The sequence below is a fragment of the Perissodus microlepis genome, chromosome 4 (genome assembly GCF_051167445.1).
Source record: "Perissodus microlepis isolate ML-2025 ecotype Zambia chromosome 4, ASM5116744v1, whole genome shotgun sequence".
Taxonomy (NCBI): domain Eukaryota; kingdom Metazoa; phylum Chordata; class Actinopteri; order Cichliformes; family Cichlidae; genus Perissodus; species Perissodus microlepis.
This window is the reverse complement of record NC_140464.1, coordinates 5322279-5345475: the sequence shown is the minus strand read 5'-3', so window position 1 is coordinate 5345475 and position 23197 is coordinate 5322279. Positions and strand designations below refer to the sequence as shown.

At 41.3% G+C, this 23197-nt stretch overlaps 1 protein-coding gene across 3 annotated transcripts in view; it reads left to right on the top strand.

Annotated features, from left to right (window-relative positions):
- lrrc4ba (leucine rich repeat containing 4Ba) overlaps nt 1-23197 on the top strand; it is a 51259-nt gene that overhangs the window by 8011 nt on the left and 20051 nt on the right. The window contains exon 1 of one of the 3 annotated variants that reach the window (XM_084925213.1): nt 938-1046. The exons of the other annotated variants lie outside the window; for them this stretch is intronic. The gene's annotated coding sequence lies outside the window, so the exon portion shown is untranslated. Of the gene's footprint in view, nt 1-937; nt 1047-23197 lie in introns of those variants that run through there. 3 annotated transcript variants of the gene reach the window in all.

The following is a 23197-nucleotide window of genomic DNA, read 5'->3' as shown; positions in this document are numbered from 1 at the left end:
TTGACTGTATACTCAGCTTGTGTGACTGACCTCCCTCACACTCCCAGTAGTGAGCATCACACTTCAAATGACCTCACTGCTGCTAACTTAGCGACTTTGCTGGGAGATTAAGCAACTTTTCACACCCCTGTAGAGGATTTTTTTTAAAGGCATTGCAAAAAAAAAAAAAAATCTCTGGTCAGCATCACGACGACTTCTCCTGGCACAGGAACAGAGGTCTCCCTCTCTCTGCTGTCTTCACTGGATGAGTAGAGCTTCTAAGAGTGACAGAGCAGTGGTGCATAGTGCGAGAGAAAAAAAAAGTAAGAAAATAGTTACTAAATGAAACTGCTCACATCAAAGTTTGTGGGCTTTTAGAGTACCCGGGTCATGAATTCTGGCATTGCTGTTGAGTTTGGATTTTTGAGTACCACAAGGCGAGTGCCGTTTAGTTCTAATACATCCAAGAGAAGGCAGGCATCTGAACAGCTGATAGCTTTAAAAGCAGGGCACTCATACTAGATTAATTTAGATGGATGAACAACACTACAGTCTAGAGGACGGGCATGTATCTTTGATTTTGGAGTGAACTGTTCCTTTAATGGTTGTATTTTTCCTCTCAGCTGTGGGTTTGCAGTGACCTGACTGATCAAACAAATCCGAAGATAAAATAGTTTTGTTTTTTTTTCAGTTATCACGCAGTTATTTCTCCTCTTAGAGGCGTAGTCATTTAGAGTTTTTGTTTGGCCAAAATCAGATTCGATCCAGGGACTGTTCCACGGTTCCACACTGCAGGGTTTAGCGAACTGACACCCCGCTTTGGGAGCTGCAGAGCAGGGCCGCGGACGCCCCGAGCCCCCGCCGATGTGACGGAGAGACGCAAGATGGTGAGTGGTTACTATGGCAGGTTACTATGGCAACCTCAGGTCTCTGTGAGAGCTTCCATTTCGCACAGCGTGGGAGAGAGTAAGAGAGAGGGAGAGAGGGGGAATGAGACAGAGAGGGAGAGAGATGGGCTGGAGAGAAGAACCTGCAGAGGAAGAAGGGTGGAGAAATCAGCAGAGGAGGTGAGGTGTGGAAATAAACATGCCTTAGGTGTAGAGAGAGGAAAGCGGGGCGAGGAGACGAGCACAAAGGAGGTAGAGAGAGAGAAGAGGAGTGTGAAGGGGGAAAAGTGATGGAGAGGTGTAAGTGATGGGGTGAGACTGAGGTGTGAGAGGAGCCGATCGGAGGGCAGCGAAGACGATCACGTGGCGCTTTAGAGCAGATCTGCACTGCATCCAGACGCAGGCTGGAACATTTCAACGCTGTTTTGTAATCTTTCTGGTGCTGCACACTATTTATCGCTCCTTCTATCTCCATTTCTTCTCCCTCACCTCTCTGATTCAGTTGGCACGGCGCTCAGCGGCGAGAGACATTGTGTCAGTCTTGGTGACTAGTCTCCATGGAGACGTCCATCAGTCAGTCCGTGTCAGTGTTTTGTGGGCAAAGCCTTATCGTGTTTGTCAGTGTGAGTGTTTATCTGTCTGTGTATTAGTCAGTGTGTCACTCATAGAGAAGGCTGGGGCGAGGCCTGAATGGATGGGGGCCGAGAGCGTGTTGCTTATCACTCACTCATGAACGCACACGCCGTCGGTTTGTTTGGGAAAAAGACGAAGGTTTATGCGTAAAACCGCGAGGATTCGCCGGAGACGTTCACACAGATGCACACAAAATAAAAGTGTACCCACCTCTGCTCCACATGTTGCACGACACTTAGTAAATACTTATTCTCCCTTTTTCCACCCGTGTTGTCCGAGTTAAACGCTGAGCCTTGTTCCAGTGTAAAATCTGGCATCATATGTTGCAGAGAACTCCTTTGGTTATATAATTCACTTTCACTGTTCTGCATGTTGTTAATGTGCAAAACACCAGCAATATGACAGCATCAGTGCTGAAAATGTCCCATTTTATAACTAATCTAATTGATTTTTCTTTATAGTGAGCAGACAGTTGAGTGGTGTGTTGCAGTCATGTAACAGAAAATGTTTTTCAAATAGAACATATGCAGTTATAGCATTCTCCTTTGCTTTAAAGAATAGCACTTCACTTGCACAGGCAGTTAATATCTTAATCGTTTTTATTTTAAACTGTTGCTGTTCTCATTATTTCTCAGGCATTTGCTCATTTTTATTCTACACTATGTAGCTGGAAGAGAGTCCACAACTCCATTTGTGAAATCATGTATTGATGACCTTCACTTTGACCTTGAGTAGTAAAGGAAGACTTGTAATGACATTACTTGTTCTAATTAGAAACAAACGTTTTCCTGATTAAAGGTGCTCAGTCGGAGCGGCTAGCTTGGAGTGTGTGTGTGTGTGTGTAAATGATGTAAGTGTGTGGGGGACTCGACTTAATGTTACATATAAAAAAACGCTCTTGTTAACTTCAAAGTGGGGCTGTTGCACAGCATTGTTGAATCGCAGTGACTCCTCACTCCAATTAGAGATGCAGCGAGCTTTGTCCTGATACATGGATGTGCATCAAACCAGGCTCCAGCCATTACATTTATACACAGCAAACAGTGCACACTCTGGGGCTTTGCCACTACCTAAATAGTGCAAACCATTAAGCTCCCTTAGCAGTGCTGAAGTGTATTTTACCCTTTAGCATATGGTTCTCAAAGTGCAGCCCTTGCTATCATAATTTTTTCATAAGAATGAAAAAAATAAATAAATAGAGGTCTTTGGCACAAATTCACCCACTTCCAAGATGCACTGAGGAGAGAATAAAGTCAGAAGAGAGAAAAACTCCAGCAACACTCACTTGACTGACATATTTTGGCTTGTGGCTTTTTGTCGGGGTCAAAATTGAAACATATCAACTTTTTAAATAAAATAAGTATAGGTACCAAAAATACAAAACTGTGTGCTCACTTGGTGTTGACATCCAAAGACATTATGGAGCAAAATTTAAACATCATTCCACCCATGTTTCTTCTTGGACACTCCCCTTTGTCTGTGATTGGCCTGAAATCGCTTGACCATATGAGCCCATCCTTGTAGATGTTTAACTTTCAGATATCTTTGTGAATGTAGATGACTGGTTGTTTTTTCCGACTCTGTACCCGTCCTATGTAAAATGTTGTCTATAACATCTTAAATAAGATTGGTTTTGATGATGTGCTCTGATAAGGCAAAAAGTCGAGTATGTTGGTCGAGTAATTGAAGTCTAGCTGGAGTTTTGACCTCTTAAGGCCTCTGCACACAGGCCTAGATACTGGTCGGTGATCACCTGGCAACCACAAGTCGCTAGGGAAAAATGTATAACAGCTGACTGGATGGCGACTGGTCGCTGTCAGTAGATGAAATAGATTTCAAAGAGAGTGCAGAACCAAAAACCTCCATGTGATGACTTTGGTAGCCAGCAAGTCACTGTGGTTTGTATCAAAGATGCCAACTTATCTGCAAACACTTGCCAACTGCTCACCAGGCAGTAGTGAAAGGTCAACACAAACGGGAAAGTGAAAATGTCAAAGTAAAACTTGTGACTTACTGCTGCAACCAGTACATTTTAAAAAGTCCCATTTTCGCTTTGAAGGCAAACCAGCTTTATTTCTGATTTGCATTCCACTTTCCACAGTTTCACCACCATTTAACTGGGGTAGTCTGCTAATTCTCCAGAGGACTGGTAATGAACTAATCATTTCATTCAGGTGTGTTGACCCAGGGTGATACCTAAAACCTGCAGGACGCCAGCACTCGAGGCCTGGAGTTGCCCACCCCTGCACTAGACTTTAGGCCTGCATGACCAAATCTTTAGCAACTCATTTCACCTACCTTCCAACAACCACTGACTAACCAGTTTTCCCTGCAAACAGAGGTTGCCTCGGGGTTGTAAAGTAATCTCTACGCCTACTAGGACAGAGGCCTAAGATAACAATGCAATCATGTTATCACATAGTTCATGTCATACCATGATATTGCAGCCCAGCAGGAAACTAACAGAGTATGTCTGTAATTTCAGTTCCCCTGTTTTAGTCATCGAAGCAGGTTAAATCTTCCTAACATTGACAGATACTGTCAATATTAAAAAACAGCCACCTTGGATATGGTTGAAAAACTCTAAACCAGTATGAAAATGATTATTAACAACATAAAGCACTGTGCTGAGCAGACATGGTACACACTCTAACTGAAAGTGTTTTCACTGATGTGTCAATTTTCCCCATGCAGTCCTCAATCATACGCAAGCTCTAAACTGGCTATTTGAGAACCACTGCTTTAACATGCCCAGGGGAAACTGTATTTGAAATGACCTCAAAACAAAACAAAAAAACCCCCAAAAAAACAAAACAAAACAAATTAATTAATTAACACCACTTTACCAGTATCACAGAAATAAGTTGCCTTCTGTGTAGTCAAATTTTAATAAGCAAAACAGTAGTGTGTGACCTTTTCTGTCATGGATGGGAATGGCAGCTGAGAACCATTTCCAAATTATCCCATCTATCGGAATTGAACGCCTCCAAGCTTATTACCTGCTATTATCAATTCTGGCATGTTTTTGTCGTTATACAACAATGACGTCAAACTAATAGTCGAGCTTTTACACACCTGAGTCATATACAGGCCTGTTTTTTTTCCTACACCGTGTTCAGACTCTAAATAATAAGCAGCTGCACTGATACTGGAAATCTGTGAAGGCAATATTTTTTTTTAAAAGAAAATGATCAAGGATCAAACCTATCAGCAGAACTGTTATAGCTAATATCCCCAAAGATCTATTTTTTTTTTTTATCTACACATTCTGTTCAACAGAAGACTTTAACATATATAATGCCTGCAAGCATGTCCAGCTCCATTGTTTTTAAAGACTTCACTACTGTACTAAGAGTACTTTTGCATGATTCACAGTTCAGAATGATCATTATTTATCCTACATCCTCTCCCTTTAATTTGTCCTTTTTCTGATTGGCTGTGCCTCATAAACATCAGGTGGATGGGGGTTGTGTGCTCACAACCAGATGTGTGCCTGATGTGACTATTTTAGGGACCTTTGGCTCAATGAAATTAAAAACATCAACTAGCAGAAAAAAATGGTTTCAAACGGAATGTTTGGAGCAGTCTGAAATTTCAGCAACAACGTTTACTTATACATATGCTCACCTCATTATTTGCAAATTTGACCATGTTCAGATGCAGAAAAAGGTCGACTTTGAGGGATAAAGGAGTGTTAACAGTTAAATATTAAGAGCGACAAAATTCTAACTCATCTGTAAAACTGCCAAACAAAAAATATCCCAAATATTAGAGTTTTATAGGAGTACTTATACTTGCCAAGCCTCATGCTGAAAGACATTATGCACATTAGTTTGACGCGACTTCAGTGTGATGTGAAAAATATATAAATTATATAATTTTCATGAGCAGTAATGCAGTACTAAATGTAGACTCCTATGAAACATAGATAAACTTGATGATGCCTTCAGGTTCTTGTTAAAACCTCAAAAAATGTCAGATATTAGAATTTATTGCCAAACTGCAGCGTCTGTATTTAGTCCAAACTAAGAATAATGATAAAAGCATAATGTGACTGTGACAGCCAACTGCTGCACGTCACTATTATCATAAGTGATTGCAGAACACCCACTTTAATGCAATAAATTGAGAAGTGTCAATGAAGAAAAACAAATAGTCATCTCCATTTGTATCCAGATAAAAAGATTTTTGTTGCCTTAACAGATGCATCCTGTTACATAAACCAGCAAAGCAAATGCGAAAAATCAGTGGATTATTTTAGAAAATGACAATAATACAGAGCAAGAATTACACATGGTAATCTAAGTTATGACAGGCAGATTACACCCCTGTAACAACTGTAACAAACCAGCATCAATTCATCTTTAGCTGAACATGTAATTATGGAGGAGTGAAAGATAACTGCGCTAGCAACTCCGTGTGTAAGAGGATAGTGTTGTCACGATACTAGAATTTCAAACCCAATTTCAAAACCATTTTCAGTACCAAAAACAACAAAATATAAAATATGAAAAAGAGACAAAATTTCAAACACTCAAACTGACGTCAGATGCTGCTCACATGGAGTTGTCAAGGTAGGCTGCCACTGTTTCTTTCTAGTTGTTGGTTGACTTCTCTCAGCATCTATCTGGGACTTTAGGAGGAAAGTTACACCTTTTAGACTCAAATAATTATGTTATCCTGTTAAATTAACATAATCTATGGGCTGGACTGATAATGTTTGCTTCCTGGCTCCCACCATTAACATTATGGTTTTGTTATTAGCTGTAGCTGCTAACTGCTGCCTTAATGATAACGAATTATAACAGATGGCTAATGTTGCTCCTGCCAGCTTAACACTTATGAGTTTAACATTGTTGAAACTGGAGCTATGCTGACCTCTCACGTTGTCTCAAAAAGTGTCGGTTAGTGTGGTGAGTTAGTGGTGTTAGTGCTCACGTTTTCAGCTGCTAGTGAGGGGAGGGGCTGTGTGCCTGCCTGTTGGTATTGATACTGTTGCAAATGAGCATCGAATCCAATAGTAATTTGTATCAATTGTATCGATTTATCTGACAATCCTATATTCAGTTGTCCATGAAGTGTATTTCCTTAAATTTCAATGGTACCTCCACCTAAAATGGGATACAAACACATTTCTGTTAAAAAAAAAACAAATCAATGAATTGTTTCTTGTTATCCATTTTAAACTCTTAACCTCCACCTGGTCACCAGTGACCCCAGAGTTTGTGATGGTGATACGGTTAGGTTTACATCTACCCCTTTATTTCAGTTTTTAAAAATCTGTTTAGCATATTCAGTCTTGTAGATGTAAAAAAACTGTAAAAAATCTGTGTTAGAAATCTGATTTAAAAGGTAGAATTGTATAGTTTCTGAATCTTTTTTTGTTTAGCATGTGGCTAAAATGCAACTCTAACCCTCCCTTACTTTAGGGGTGGACAATTAATTTGCTCAAGGGTTCACATAAAAACTGGGACTGTTGTGGAAGGCTGCACCAATAAGATGGAGTCAGTTCTGGTCAATAATAATTTTATATCTGTAAAAAGTTGTTGGTGTGGCCCTCCATAATGGTCACAGTTTCTCATGAGGCTTCTTGCAAAAATTAATTGTCCACCTTTGCTCTACATGGTTCACTGGTGAGCTAGTGGATGTTAAGAGGTTAACAATTTATTTCTATTCCCATATTATGGTTATCCATCTGATGCCTGAGAGAAATAACGTGTTTTGCTCAGTTGTTTTATAGATTGTGGTCACAGTTTTATTCTGTATTGTCTGTCTTTACAAAATGCTTATAATTATATTTATTCACATGTCCCAATTATAATACAGCATACACCTTCACACATATACATATTTAATTTTTTTTTTTCTGATATAAATTGCTGGGACCAAAAATGTTCACATGATGCATATAAAGACGTTTTTGTACAACAATGACGTCAAACTAATAGTCGAGCTTTTACACACCTGAGTCATATACAGGCCTGTTTTTTTTCCTACACTGTGTTCAGACTCTAAATAATAAGCAGCTGCACTGATACTGGAAATCTGTGAAGGCAATATTTTTTTTTAAAAGAAAATGATCAAGGATCAAACCTATCAGCAGAACTGTTATAGCTAATATCCCCAAAGGTCTATATATATTTTAATCTACACATTCTGTTCAACAGAAGACTTTAACATATATAATGCCTGCAAGCATGTCCAGCTCCATTGTTTTTAAAGACTTCTGTACTAAGAGTACTTTTGCATGATTCACAGTTCATTATTTATCCTACATCCTCTCCCTTTAATTTGTCCTTCTTCTGATTGGCTGTGCCTCATAAACATCAGGTGGATGGGGGTTGTGTGCTCAGAACCAGATGTGTGCCTGATGTGACTATTTTAGGGACCTTTGGCTCAATGAAATTAAAAACATCAACTAGCAGAAAAAAATGGTGCATATAAAGACGTGAACCAGTATCAATTTGTGCATTATGGAAACATGTCTGCTTCAGTTGGAAATATTCCACCTCTATCGCACACAGACCTCATACTCATCCAAACACACCCATCCAATTTGGTGGTCAGTTCATGCTGACAAATTTCCAAACACTCTGTCAGATCTTTCAGCGCCTCCACCAGCTGACTGCTGGACTATAGTGCAAGCAACAAAGAGCAAAACTTCCCTTTGTGTTTGTTTGAACCTAACTTTTAACTGTAAATGACATATTACCTTTTACTTTTTGAGGATTACTTTTTTTCATTGACTTCAATCCAGGGCACGCAGATGCAATGATTAATGTTTGTTTCAGCAAAATGGCACATTATTGTTTTTGGATTGAGCTGATGATGGCAGTAACTCATGCATAAATAAAAGAAAAAAAAATTTGGAATAAGTGCCAGTATTCTGTTTATTATATTTGTTAAGTGATACAGTGTTCCAGATGTAGTACAACTTTGTTTCTTTTAAAGAAACCAGTTCAGCTTTGCTCATGCACATTGTACACTGACCAAAAAAGTATGATGATACACGCGCTGAACACGGCATAGTCTGACCCCATCACAGAAATGTCACACACATAAACAGCCACATGGAGTCAGAGTTGACATGCTATAGTGTGACCTCCTGCAAGAAATTCTACACTGAGCTAAAAAAACTACAAAAAAAGGAAAGCGAGGGCAGCGTGAAACCCAGAAATGCTGAACCAAGTCCTCCTCTCCAAAACAGCTGGGAGCAACTAACGCTCAGCTCAGAAACACTGGGAAAAGGTTTTAGTGTAACCCCCCCCCCACCTACCCCTCCAAAGGAAAAAAAAAGTGCAGTTTGCATTGCTCTGTAAATCGCTGAGAGACATTTTGATTAGCTGCTGGCTTTGGCTTCTCCCCTCAGCGCGCAGGAATTCAGTGTATCAACACACTTAACAACCTTAAATACGGATTAATTGTTCACAAAATCGGCGTCCCGACTAGGCAGCGCCACAGAACGGACAGTAATAAGTGGATTTCATTTGAAGTAGGGAGGTGGCGTAGTGAATGTGACGATGTTAACATTAAAAAGACTTTTATCCCAGCATGTAATGACAAGTGGTATGAAGCCCCCAGTTAGAGATTTGAACATGTGGGGTAGGTAATGTAATGTCTGTTAATGGGAGTGCTTTAGCAGGGTGGTGAACACAGTGACTTTTAATCTGGAGCTCTATGCCCCCTCTGAAGGGGAGGAGGTCCCCGCTCTTGTAGGAGCAATTCTGAATAGATCAGGGCTCCTCTCTGCATTCAGCATCCTAATGAGAGTAACACCGTGTCTTTGGACATTTTGAGTAGGAGGGCGAGGTAGGAGACGGATGTGGTGCAGAGGGGGCTGCAGTATATCCTATTTGACAAGGATGAGTGGTGATTAAAATGTGGAACGCTGAATGCTCCAGTTTAAGAATAACCTAATCAGGCTTTTATGCTCTTTTCTAAAAATAAGCGCTTATTGTAATAATACTCCGATAACCAAACGGAATCATTTATTGCAGCAAAATACACCAAATTGCGAGAGCATAACATCATCTCAGACTGCATGTCCTGTCATGAGATCACATTAAGGAGTTTATTGAATAGGGAGAAAATGGGTTTGGGGGGGTGGGGGGATTATTATTGTCTAATTAATAGTTTATCACACCACCATAAGCTCTATTGACCTTCTGTAGGTTACGCCAAAGAGCACAAAATTACAGTTTAGCTCAAGTGGAAACAAGACATTATAAGACATAAAAAGTGAATTCACTACCACTGATATTATAAAAATGCCATATTTATTACAACTCCTATCCTGATGCAGTCAGGCTCTGAAAAGCCTCTTCAGTGGCATCATTGTCACATCTTAAAAAAATACAGCCTACTTAGCTTTGAGAGTCTTATTCATTTGTGTTCATTTGTGTGTGTCTTTAAAATTAGTCCTTAAATGTAACAACAGGCTACCTGCAGGGTGTTTATCTTAGATATTGCTAAAGATAAGACAGTAACAGAGTGACTTGAAGCATGACAACTATAAAATATCACTCCACACACCTAAATTTAGACAATAAAAGGCAATCATATTAATTACAGATATGAGCTCTTTCCCTGCAAAGGTTAGGGGTTGTCGAAGAGCAAAATAGGACTGTAGCTGTTTTAACTATTAATAAATTTAAGTATTACTTTTCAGAGATATATTTAAAACAGTGTACCCTGTTTTGTGTATTTATTGTAGTTTTTATATTTTGTGTGTTCTGTATTATATGAGAATGAAAACTGTATTTTATTTTACCCATTGCATGTTAAAAAGCTCAGCTAAGGACAAAGGTTAAATAAATGTAACTCAACTGGAACACAAATAACAGGAGTGAAAACGAAAACGGGTCAAAATTAATACTGCCTTGTGTATTTAGTTAAACCAGAAATCGGTTTTATTATTTAACGATGGAAATTGTTAGAGCCAATCCATAGAAGAATATTTTCGGTACTGTTTGGTTTATTGTGTTACATGTTTGATTTGTATAAGATGTTATGAGGAAAATATATACTGTGTGTTTAATTTGTGTTGGGTAAGATGAGCACTGTATGCCGTATGTGTGGTAGTGGAATAGAATGAGCCAGCACAGCATTGGAAATGTGCGCCGTTGCAGCAAAGTTTTTTGACTATGACATTGTGATATGATAGCTTTGTTTGTAAGTATGAGTCAGAAATAAACCTGAACAGCTCACATTAAGAAGGGGAAGAATTATTTTTTCAAAGCTTGGGACAGTAATTCGCCACTACAGAAATATTAATGAGCTTTTAATCTTTTTGTAATGTAATCTAATTTAATTTTTTTTTTATCTCAAATTATGTGTGAACAAAGTTTTTAAGTAAATATTGATACTAGCTGAATGGAAACAGAGGCTTAGGCAGAAACTTGCAGAGAGAGGTAAAGTTTTCTCGACGGATGAATGGGATGGGTTTGGCTAAAGGAGTGCAACACCACATCCGTCTGGCTGACCATACCCGCTTTTGAGAGCAGTCCCATCGTGTCGCCCCAGCTGATTTAGATGACTTACACAACCACCTTCAAGGACTTCTGGCAGCAGGAATAATAAAAAAAATGAAGGAGTCCCTATGCTTCCCCCATTGTCCTGGCACGATAGAAAACGGGGCGGTTGCACATGTGTGTGGACTATCGAACCTTGAATCGCAGAACTATTCCTGTACTATTCAATACACAGTTCCTCGTACTGACGAGGTTTTGGACTGTTTATCTGGAAGCAGGTGGTTCTCAGTCTTGGATTTGCAAAGTGGATACTACCAAATTTTCATGGGCGAAGAGGACAAGGAGAAAATTGCTTTCAAACGTCTTTGGGATTCTTTCAATTTGAGAGGATGCCCCAGGGGATAACAGGAGCTCCTGCAACCTTTCAAAGCGAAATGGAGAAAGCGGTGGGAGACATGCACATGATTGACGTAATAGTGTACCTTGAAGATTTGACAGTGTTCGGAAGGACTTTGGAAGAACATGAGCAGAGACTAATCAATGTTCTCGACAGACTGGAAGAGACTGGCCTAAAGTTATCCATCGACAAATGTCAGTTCCGTAGGCCACAAGTGACCGATGTTGGGCACATAGTGTCTGAGAAGGGTACCGTGACAGACCCAAGCACGACACAAATACATTCTCTTACAATCGTACCTGTTTTGGCATTCGCAGACCCAGCCAAGCCCTATGTGTTACACATAGATGCTAACCTTCAGGGTTTGGGTCCTGCGCTTGCCTTTGCTAGCCGAAAGCTTAGCTCGTCAGAGAAAAACTACCCTGTGCACCAGCCTGAATTTTTGGCATTAAAGTGGGCTGTAGTTGACAAGTTTCACAACTACCTGTACAGGGAGCAGTTCACTGTGAGGACAAATAACAATCCCCTCACATATTTTCTCACGACAGCCAAGCTCAACGCCACTGTTCATCAGTAGCTAGCTGCTCTTGCAACATACGATTTCGCTCTCCAGTATCAACCTAGAAGGAGCAATATTGATGCTGACATGTTATCACGCAATCCCTTACCAATGGAGAACACTGACTGGAAAACCGTGCCCTTGGACAGTGTCAAAGCTCTGTGTAAGCTTATCTCCTGTAGGAAGCTGGCAGGAGGAGGGATATTCAGCTTTCTTTAGGGGTTTCCTCCAAGGCACTCCCAGAGTGTTTTGTTTTCCCCACTCATCTGGACTATGGGTGTTTGACCCAGATAAACCCAGCAAAGCCGAGCTTATCAAATCACAAGACAATGATTCAGTGATTGCTCCCGTAAAGAAATCCATTAATGGAGAGATTCCCTTTTCTTTCGACAAAGATGCTAATCCAGAAGCCACGTTGCTTCACCGAGAGGCCAACAAGTTGGTAATCACTGATGGAGTACTCTACAGAAAAGTACAGAGACAACCTTGGAAGGAAATACAGCAGCTTGTACTACCCCGAGAGGATGCTGCCATGGTGCTTAGATTGCTTCATGATGAGCCAGGTCACCTGAGGGTTGACAAGACTGTGGAGCTCATACGATATCAATTCTGCTGGCCTAGGGTGAGTGGTACATCAGGAATTGTGGAAGATGTGTTGCGCGCAAAGCACGAGCTGCACCATTGAACCAGATCACCAGCAGTGGGCCTCTAGATCTTGTGTGTATCGATGTTCTATCCCTAGAGCCAGACTCCCAGGGATATGCTAACATTCTGGTAGAGACTGATCATTTTACCAGGTAGGCACAGACTTTTCCAGCTAAAGACCAAAAAGCCTCTACGGTAGCCAAGACCCTCTGTAAGCAGTGCATTATGGACTTCTGGCATGAATACATTCGGACCAGGGACATGATTTCGAGAGTAAGCTGATTCAAGATCTTCAAAGAGTGTAAGGAATCTGAAATCCCGGACAACCCCTTATCATCCCCAAGGAGATCCACAGCCGGAGAGATTTAACCGGACGTTACTTTCCATTGTGGCAACCTTGGATCCCAAGAAGAAATACATGTGTAATCATTCCATCAGTCATGTAGTACACGTGTACAATTGCACACAGAATGAAGCAACCGGGTACTCACCCTACGTGCGTATGTTTGGTAGAGGCCCTGTTGCCCATGGCCCATTTTTAACGCACTATTTTTAATTGCAATTAACGCATAAATTTGAGAGGTGTATTGGATTTGCTTAAATAACTGTGATATCATTTGTGTTAATAAGGGTGTGTTTTGTACATTATTTATCCTGAAAACTGAAAACTAAACTAAACTAAACTTTTTGTGTTAAAGAGTTGTCTGGGGTTGCTTCTTTTATTAATGATAATAATAATGGATTTCATTTATATAGCGCTTTTCGAGAACCTCAAAGCGCTGTACAATTCCACTATTCATTCACTCCCACATTCACACACTGGTGGAGGCAAGCTACAGTTGTAGCCACAGCTGCCCTGGGGCAGACTGACAGAAGCGAGGCTGCCATATCGCGCCATCGGCCCCTCTGGCCATCACCAGTAGGCGGTAGGTGAAGTGTCTTGCCCAAAAGACACAACAACCGAGGCTGTCCAAGCTGGGGCTCGAACCGGCAACCTTCCAATTACAAGACAAACTGCCAACTCTTGAGCCACGATTACTGTCAGTCTAACCTGCAGGCAAGGGATTTACTGTTAGTTTCCCTGATTCCTGTCCATACCAGAACCATTTGTGGTATCTGGGCTGTAACTAGCCCCACCTAGGGGATCGAAACGGAGGCAAATGGGTTTAGACTCAGTATAATGGGTGGACAACAGTGCTAACCATGGGTGTCTCTGTGAATTCTGTCTGAATTCACAGAGACACTTAAAAGCCAAAAGTTACTTTTTTTTCCCTGCACTTTGTTATTTTTACCAACTCATCCAAACCTGAGAAATCAGTGGAACTAAGCAAATTTCAAAAACAGCAAATATACCCCCTCCGCACCCTTCGACTACAAATTTCCTAGACCTCTTAGTTTTTTGTTTTTTTTTATTAATCAAAATCTGACAGTCTAAGTGAAACTAAGCAGAGGACATACATATAGTCAGGTTATATTTTATAGTTTTGGATCTTTCTTTGATTTCTATCTGTTTCTCTTACACAGTTAGCTACCATGATTCTATTTGGTGATAATTAAAACATGAAATCCCAAATAAGATAAGCGACCCCTATATACTGCCCACTCCTCATTAAGGGGTTAATTAAACATGAGTACATTATGATTAGCTAGCAAGCCGAGAAATGATTTGATTTTGACTGTAAAGCATAAAGAAGTCTTTTGACATTAATTCCGTGTACCTCATAAGGACTGATAAGATTACATATCTCGGGATGCCGATGAATGTACTTCCATGTTTGTCTTTGCAGATGCATATCTCGGCTTCAGCGTGCTTCGGGCTTGTTTCATCTGTGATAATAGGAATTTGCTCTCGAAACCAAATTCTCCACCTTCTCTCCCACTCACAGTCTCCCTTCTCTCCTATTACAACATACCAGCCATTTAATGATATCTGCTATCAAACACGTATTGACTCAATCTAATTCGAATATGTTGCTCCATAAGCCAAAATCATTGCATGCAATATCAGGGAGTAAAAAATCAATACAGTATAGAATGGTGGTGTTTTTGCTTGAATGTAGCATAGTGCTGTAATACACCCCTGTCCTTAAGTCCCTGTTGAGGGGATGGGGGATTTATTGACTGGTTTAATTGATTCACCTGTACTAACATCTAACATCTCTGAATATTTCAATAACCCGGGGGGCTCCTTCCCCTGGGAGCCAGACATGAATCAGGTATAACAGAGACAACACAAAGGGCGTTAGTATGCTATTAGTCACACTCCTTACAGTGTGTGTTTGTGTGTGTGTGTGGGCAAGTGACGTCAGGGCTTCATTCACCAGCAAGGCCAGTGCTCGTCCGGCTTTCTTTCATTGCCAGAGGGTGGGAGGGTAAACACAGTGGAGGAGGCCGACAGAAGGAAGGAAGTGGGAGAGCATGGGGCTTCCTCTCTCCCACCCAGCACAATGTAACACAGCAGCATCACCCCCTCAGCGCCCCCACCATTTAAAAACTATTCACAAGTACCTTCTGTCATAGCCCCATATTCCCATACCCAACCCCCCTGCTCCATCATTAAAAAGAGAAAACCCTGTGCGTGACTCGGCTACTTCTGCGGAATAAAACTCTCTCTCTCAGCCTCGGTCCCCCTTCTTTTTTTTGTTTTCCATTAAATCAGTGCTCCTGTGTCCTGATGCAGAATTCCCCCTTTCATTTTTTTAAAAGCCCCCTGGTCTTTCATCCCAAAGTCAATTTTGCCTGGCAGTTAGTCAAATGCTTTAAATGTGTATAAGTGCCTGTGAAGAGGGTAAGCTTTAAGTGTGATAGACTACCCTGGGACCAAAGCGGGGCTGGGAGTGAAGGAAAAATGAGGCTAGATGAACATGAACAGACTGGGCTAAAAATTAATGCTGGTTGGTAGCAGACTGTGGAAGGTCTGGATGGGATTATAATGGGCTGATTATGGTGAAACTGTCTCTGTGGCGGGATTACCATTTGACATTATGGCTGGCTGCTGAAACAAGTGAAATGTGTTTCCCCGCATTCAGATTTTTAATATTGTAACTCTTTTTTTGTTGTTGTTTTACTTTGGCGGTACGGTTTATATTTAGATTGACCTCTGTATACTCGGATGCTTTTCTGCACGAGTTGCTTTCCTTGGTCGGGATAAACAAGAAAATGCAGGCTGAGTGAGAAGTGCCTGCTAAGTGAAAATTTAGTGGTTGTTTTATGTTAACCAGCAGACACTGGGGGTAATCATATTAGCGCTGATTTATCACATCCTAAATTTGTCTTCTTCTTATGAGCTGTGCAGCACAGAGATCACACTTGCGATAGACCAGCACGGCCTTGACCCGCCTAGGCCTGAAGAAACGATCGTCTGGGAAAGTGAAGACCTCGCTCCAGCCTCCTACTTGATTGTATTGCGATCTGTCATATTCCCTTCTAATAAGACGCAGTGAGATGAGACTGATTTGGTTTGGCGCTGTGTGTTCAAATGCAGTTCACTGGAGGGGCCGGCCTCTTTTGGATATCTGAGTCACTTTAAGAAATTATGATTGAGCTGATCTGGTATTTAGACATTTGTCTCCTGGTCAAATCACATTTATATGATGAGAAAACTGCCACGTCTCTCTGGTAGACAGCTGGATGCTGCATGCACTCACTTGTGAAAGACTGGATTTTGACTACTTTACACGCTAATTCACACATTTTTAAATTCAAACAGCTTCAATAAGTGACTTTATATTAATTACAGACAGTAATTTGAAAGCAGTAACTGATTAATCTGCACAGTATGTATTATTTATTGAAAGACAGCTTCATTTAGCTGCTTTTGTTAGTCAGCAGAACCTGGCAGTTGCATTTTAAGACCTCCGAACCTTCCAAATAGTCATAGGCAGCTTGTATTAAATGTTTAGAAATAACAAGAAAGACACTGTGGCATAAGAAGCAGACAGCCCCACTGACTGAAAGGATTTACTGACTCTGCAGCAACAGCTATCTAAACTTTGATGACTACAGTATTGCAGTTTTCCAACATCAGAGTCGCCAACTCTGAACCAATCTGTCAAAAAAAGAAAGCCAAGCTAATATCAACCCTCCATATAATACTAGTTGGTGAGGCAATTCAGTTTAATTCAGTGCAATTGTATTTATGTAGCATCTCCAATAAGGAGCGAGAAAACACCTTCACACACGCCCTTCTGGTTCTCTACGTATATATGACCCCGACCGGTTCTACTAGCTGTTCGTTCTCATTTTCGTGGCCTATCCTCCCTCCCCTTTTTCTATTCATTCACTTCTCTTTAGCAAATGGGGGCCTGCCTGGCCCGTGAGCCGCTGCCAGTCCCCTCTGAGGCCTTCCCCAAACCGCAGCCTCAATTCACGTTCAAGCCATCTGCCATTATCTACTAGAAATGCTTTCAAACCTAAAATGAGGATGCGGTCCCAGCTAGTGAAATGTCAGTTTTAGCCCTAAACAATATTAAACAAACACGAAAAGCAAACAAGATAAAAAAAACAACAACCATCAAACATCCCCGTATGAGGAAGCACTTGGGGACGGTGGGAAGAAAAACCTCCTTTTTAACAGGAAAAAACCTCCATTAAGTTTATAGTATAAGATGGTGCCTTCATTGTGAAGCCTGGCGTGTGGCATTTTGGGCAGTGCCAAGCTAGCGGCTAACGCTAATTAGCATATGTAGCTTGAAAGGTACCTTACAAAGACACAGAAACCTTCTAATTAATGCAAATATGATATGATAGTATGTTTAGCACTGTTGCCTCACAGCATGAATGGCCTGAGACTTCACCATATGGCCGGGTCCTTTCTGTGAGGCGTTTGCATGTTCCCCCCCTGTTTGTGTGAGTTCTCTCCGGGTGCTCTGGCTTCCTCAGTCCAAAGACATGCAGTTAGTGGGATTAGGTTAATTTATGGTTCAAAACTGCGCCTAGATGTGAATGGAAGTGTGAACGGTTGTCTGTCTGTCTGTAGCCCTGTGATAGACTGGCGATCCATCCAGGGTGTACCCCGCCTCTCAGATAAGTGGAAGAGAATGGATGAAAAAAATAAGACACTCGAAAACATTCACACATTTTGGATAGACTGTTGCACAGCAAGCTGGATAATTTTTCAAATAGCAAAACAGCACTGACACCACGAATGCAGTGAGATAGTCGAGATTAGTGACAGAAATTAGCTAAGTTCAAGCCTAGCAGACAGGTAGTAGCTGAAGCCCTTAATTAAACATACCTTAAAGCCTTAATACATTGAAAGTTGATAATCCTACAGATAACAAGACATGGGAAATTGGAAATAGTGAACACAAATATTTTTTCGTACTACGCTCGCAACATGTTTGTTTCTGCTGTAAACAAACATGCTGAGAACATTTTAACATGAGAGTCTGTGAGGACTGAGTCGCTTTTGGAGCCATTGTCAGCTTCTGCTTTGTCTTCATTTTTTAATCCCAAAGGTTGCAGCTTTGGAAACCTAGGAAACAAGCTGAAAAAATGCAATGTGTCGGAGTGCTATTTTTGAATAATAACTTCCACAACTTATTACACTTTAAAGAAAGGATGCGTGAGTTTAGAGAATATTTTAAGCCAGATCTTAAGAACATCAAGTTCCAAGAAATATCTTAGTGATTCCCAAACTGTAATCCAGGCCACTGTACTGTTTAAGGTGTCAGCAGTGATGGCCTGCATTATGATAAACCAATTTAATTATATTTGTTCCTAAATCTTAGCCCATTGTAATTTAAATATGTATTTATTACATTGCAAAAGTATTTACTCTTGGGTGTTAAACAAAACACTGTTATCAGTCACATTCTCTTTGAAGCTGTATTGTCATGGGAGAAAAGAAGAAACCCAGTGAGTTGACCAGCATGTCTTAAAAACGGAGCTCAAAAGACTCTTCGAAAAGATGAGGGCGAGAGGGGATGATCCTCTGTTGCACAAAGACTTTGCTTTCCCCAAGAGACTTTGCCCCCTAGCGATGCCTCGGGGTGCCAAGACTTGTGTCCTTTTGTGAGGGGACATCCACTCTGCCCTGTTGGCAGAAACTAAAAGTTAGAGGAGAAAGAAGGAGTGAATGAGACAAGAGGTGCATTTGGATGTCTACTCTTGCCCTCCTCATCACCCCAGATCACTAACTCAGAGCCAGTTGTTAGCAATTAGACTACAAGCATTTTTCCTGTTTGCAGACAGTCTTGTGTGCTGCAAAATCTACAAATTTTTACTGAAATCATTGTGTTCTGTTGTAGGTTATGAGGGTGATATTGATGTAATTCAGATAGAAGAAGCAAATTTTTCTTACAGTTGTGTTTTTCTCAGGGTGATAAAGCCTCTGAACTGAGTTACAGGAGAGCCCTGGACACAAAATAATGACAAAAACGAAACTGCTTTCTGGGGAATCCGGTCAATGAATTCAGTTCAGATTAAAAGATTCAGACAGTGTAGCTGATCAATATGTGCATTGATTAGAAAAGCTTTGTCATATTCATCATCTCAGACATCTTAGACGGCTAACTGAATTTTAATAAAAGGTAAATTGATTAGATTGATTCATTAAATTGACTGAATCGGTGGCAGCCATGAAGCATACCGTCCCTGAAATGATAACAGCATTGCAGGTTTAAGGTAAATAAATTTGCTCTCTGCAGCTTGGAATAAAATCAGATTCAGGTTATTATTTAAAATTACTTCCTTGCCTCAGAAATTGGGGTGTGTGAGAGCAGATTTTCCACTGTCTTAAAGCCTCACAGGCACAACCCCGTTTGGCAAGATGTCACAGCGATCAGGAAAGGTCATAGCTCTATTCCCACAGCACACAACCGACATGATGAGCTTTCCTCTTTTCTTTTTTTTTTCTCGTGGCTGCATGAGCTGCCATCTTGGTGTGTGCCGAGTCATTATTGATGGGCCTCCATGCTGATGTGCAGACAGGGTTCTGCAGAGAAGGAGTGTGCTCCTGTCTGTCCGACTTGCTGCTTGTTCGACTGTCAGCGCATCTTTCTGGTTGTCTTTCATCCTGTCTCTTTCTTCTTATATCACTTAGAGCAACAGTCCATTATTGGTCAGTATACACTACTAAAGATCACACGTTTCTCGTGGTGAAAATAGGGGAACTCTTCACTCCCTTTTCTGCTTCTTTCCTTGAGGATTCGATCTGATGGGGGAAAGAACCAGACGGAGATGAAGTGGAGGATAAAATTATTCAAACTCAATTACCCAAAATTTAGAAGCTGTCACAAGTCTTTATGAAATAAGGTTCACAGGATACATGATTGCAGCGAGGATCAAAAGCATCAAGATGGGGGTCTTTTGACCTTTTCAACTCTACAGAGCCTCTAGCAAGTCGGGCATTAAAAATTCATAGTGGGCAAGCATAGAGTGTGCAGATGCACACAACTTTACTTTAAATTACTGAGAAATGAAATGTGGGAAATCCTTTAAGTGTAGAATGGTGTCAGGGTTTATTTGATAGAATCAAAGTTTTGTGCGAACAGAATATACCAATAAAATCAAATACATCAGCTCTTTGTAGCTCGGGGGGAATTTAAAGAGAATACTGAAGGAATACCTGTGATGTATTATGACCCAAAAAAGTGAAATTATTTTACCTGATGTTCCAGTGATCCACTGACTTCCATCCATTTCAATATTATGTGAAAATTGAAAATTAAACTGTTAGCTTCTGTCAAATACTCCCTTCATAATAACTGAAAAGATAAAAAACTGAAACAGAAACTAAAACTTGGCATTTTTTAAATAATAAAAACTAGACTGAAATGAACAAAACCATTCTGGAAGCTGAACTGGAATTTAAAGGAGTGAAAAACTAAATAAAAATAAAAACCATACTGAAAACACAGAGCTATAACTTATGATCATTTTTTTAAACGTCCACCAGAATTATTTGGCAGTTTTGCTAAATTTCTTTGCACGTTCTCCCTTTGCCCGCGTGGGTTTCCTCTGGATTCTCCAGCTTCCTCCCACAGTCCAAAGACATGCATGTTAGATTAATTGATGATTCAGACTTGGTCCGAGGATATAAATGTGAGCGTGAATGATCGTCTGTCTCTCTGCGTTAGCCCTGTGATGGACACGCATAATGTCCAGGGTGTGCCCGATGTCAGTTAGGATAGGCTCCAGCTGACTGTGACCTCAGCTGGATAAGCAGTTAAGGAAATGGATGGATGGTTAAAGTCCCTAAAACTAGGGTTCAAATCTTAAAACTGCATTAACTGACTGTGCTGAGCAGATGATTTACAGTGGGCATGTTAAAGTATTTTTTAATGTAAGCTGCCCTTTGTGGACAAATAACAAGCTATCAGAGGAGTGACAGCAAACCTAAATAAAGTAAATCTAAAATGTCTCTGAGCTCAGGGGAGTGGGGAGCTGCATGATAGATTTCTGCAGGTTCTTCATTATGAACAAATAGATTCAAGTTGTCATGTGATCAGCAATGATTTAAAACATGTTAATTGTAGTAGCTTTATTTAGTATTATTCCAAGAACATTTAAAAATTCTTATAAAAATTCAAAAAAAGATCTGTGTAACTACAGTAATGTGTGCATGTGAGAAGCTGCTTGGGAAAACAGGCTGAAGCCTTAAAAATTCAAAAAAAAAGTTGTTTTCTTTGCGTATGAATTCGATTTATGCACCTGTTAATGTGCCACTACGTCATCGCTCTCAGGGAAAAACAGCCCTGACCTTTGCTCTTGTGATTTGTGGTTGCTTGACATTTGTGGCGACTCGCTGGACGAAGGAAACTGTATCGACATCAGTGCGGCATCGCTGCTACAAACGGTAACCGCGGCCTGCCGTTACCCTACCTCGTGGTTTGCGCAGCGTTGATGTCATTTGCGCTCACGCTTGGTCCATGCCATTTGTATACGTGTGTATAGGGTGCTAATGAGGGAGGACGGGGAGGTGGAGCGGGGTGGATGTGGAATCGGTGGGATACAGCTGGACGGAGTGGGAGACTGTGGTGAATAGGTAACCATGGTAACTCTGTTGGCTAAGATTTGAATGCAGCGAGAGGAATGAGAGAGCAAAAGGGGTGGGGGAGTGGGGGGAGGAAGCTGCAGTGTGTTTGTGTTTGGTGGAAAGAGAAAGAGTGGGGGTTAAGGGTTAATATGCATCATTGTAGCAGGTTAATCTTTCATCAAACTGTGGGGTCAGTGCAGCATTTACCCCCGCCACTGGACACTACAGTGTGCCACACGGGGGGGGTGGAGGTCCAGGAAATATGTAGTAGTAGGGTAGAGGAGGAGAAGGAGAGGGTGGAGGGGAGGTGTGAGGCAGCTGGGAAGGGAGGGGGGATGAATGCGAAAGAGTTTGCAAAGAGGAAGAGAGTGTTCCCACTTTTAGAGAATGAGATGGGAGATAGGAGGAAGAAGATATCAGGGGAGATAGAGAGAGGAAGAGGAGAGTGAAGATAAGGGGGGAGGGTTACAGTTAGAGGCTATTGTAACATGTGGAAAGTGACAGCGGTGAGGCAGAATACAATCAACCAGCCTCTAACCAGCTGTCAGCTTTAAGCAGCCTCATTCTCCTCGATGGACCCAACATCTGAGCTAGCATCTTAACCTCAGCCCCAGTCACCCCCAGCTCTCCCCCTCGCGCTTTCTTTCCCCCCCCTTTTTGCACCTTTCCACTCTGCTCTGATGCCCTCTATCTGAAATAGCTCTGGCACTTAAATCTCGCCAAAAGGAGAGGGGGAAAAAAAGGTAGCTGGAAATTAAAATACGTAGAAAGGTGAGAGCTGGTCCAGAAATAGCACTGCGAGTTCCTCTTCATCCATCGGCCGATGACGAGCAGCTGCAGACGAGTGGGACTGTTGTGCCACCGCTGGTGCCCTGTTCTTTCTGACCAGAGACACCGCCGCCACTGCTGCTGATATGATTTGTCATCGTGTCCTTGTGTGTGTTTTAATGTCATTGAACTTGAGCACACGCATTATTGATCAATCTTGGCCCAGCCAGTCCAAGCCTGCCTCTCCTCCCACTCCCCTGGCACTCAGGAGAAACCTCCCGCTCTGTCCCTCCATCTCTTCCTCTACATCTCCACCTGTTTCAAATTCATCCCTCTGTATTGTCTTTTGCCTCCATCTCTCCTTCACTCTGTTTTATATGCGTCTCTGTGTTGTCATTCCCCTCCCTCCATCTCTGTCTGCTTTATATTCATCTCTCTATTGAGCCTTCCTCCCTTCTCTCCTCTCTCTCTCTTTCTCCCTCTCTTGGTGAGTGAGAGATGATTAATATTAATGTCTCTTCTTTTCTTCCTCCCTATTTTCCCTCTTCCACTTTTTTATCTTCTCTTTTTTTAAACAACTCATCTCTTTTCTGCTCTTCCCACTATTTATACCTCTCTCTGGGTCTTTATCCCTCATCATCCCTTTCACTCACCCTTCCCTCCATCTGTCTCCGTCTCGATCTCTTTCTTCCTTTCTGTCTCTCTTTCTCCAGCCCTCTCTCTGCAGCTGTTCAGTATTCATCTATTACTGTAGTGTTGATAATTCCCTTCTCTGCCTGCAGCCATACAGTCATCTATCAGATTAATAATCCTCCTCTCCTTCTCATTCTCTGCTCCCCCCAACATCTCCTTTCTTACTGTGCCAAGTGAGGATGCTCA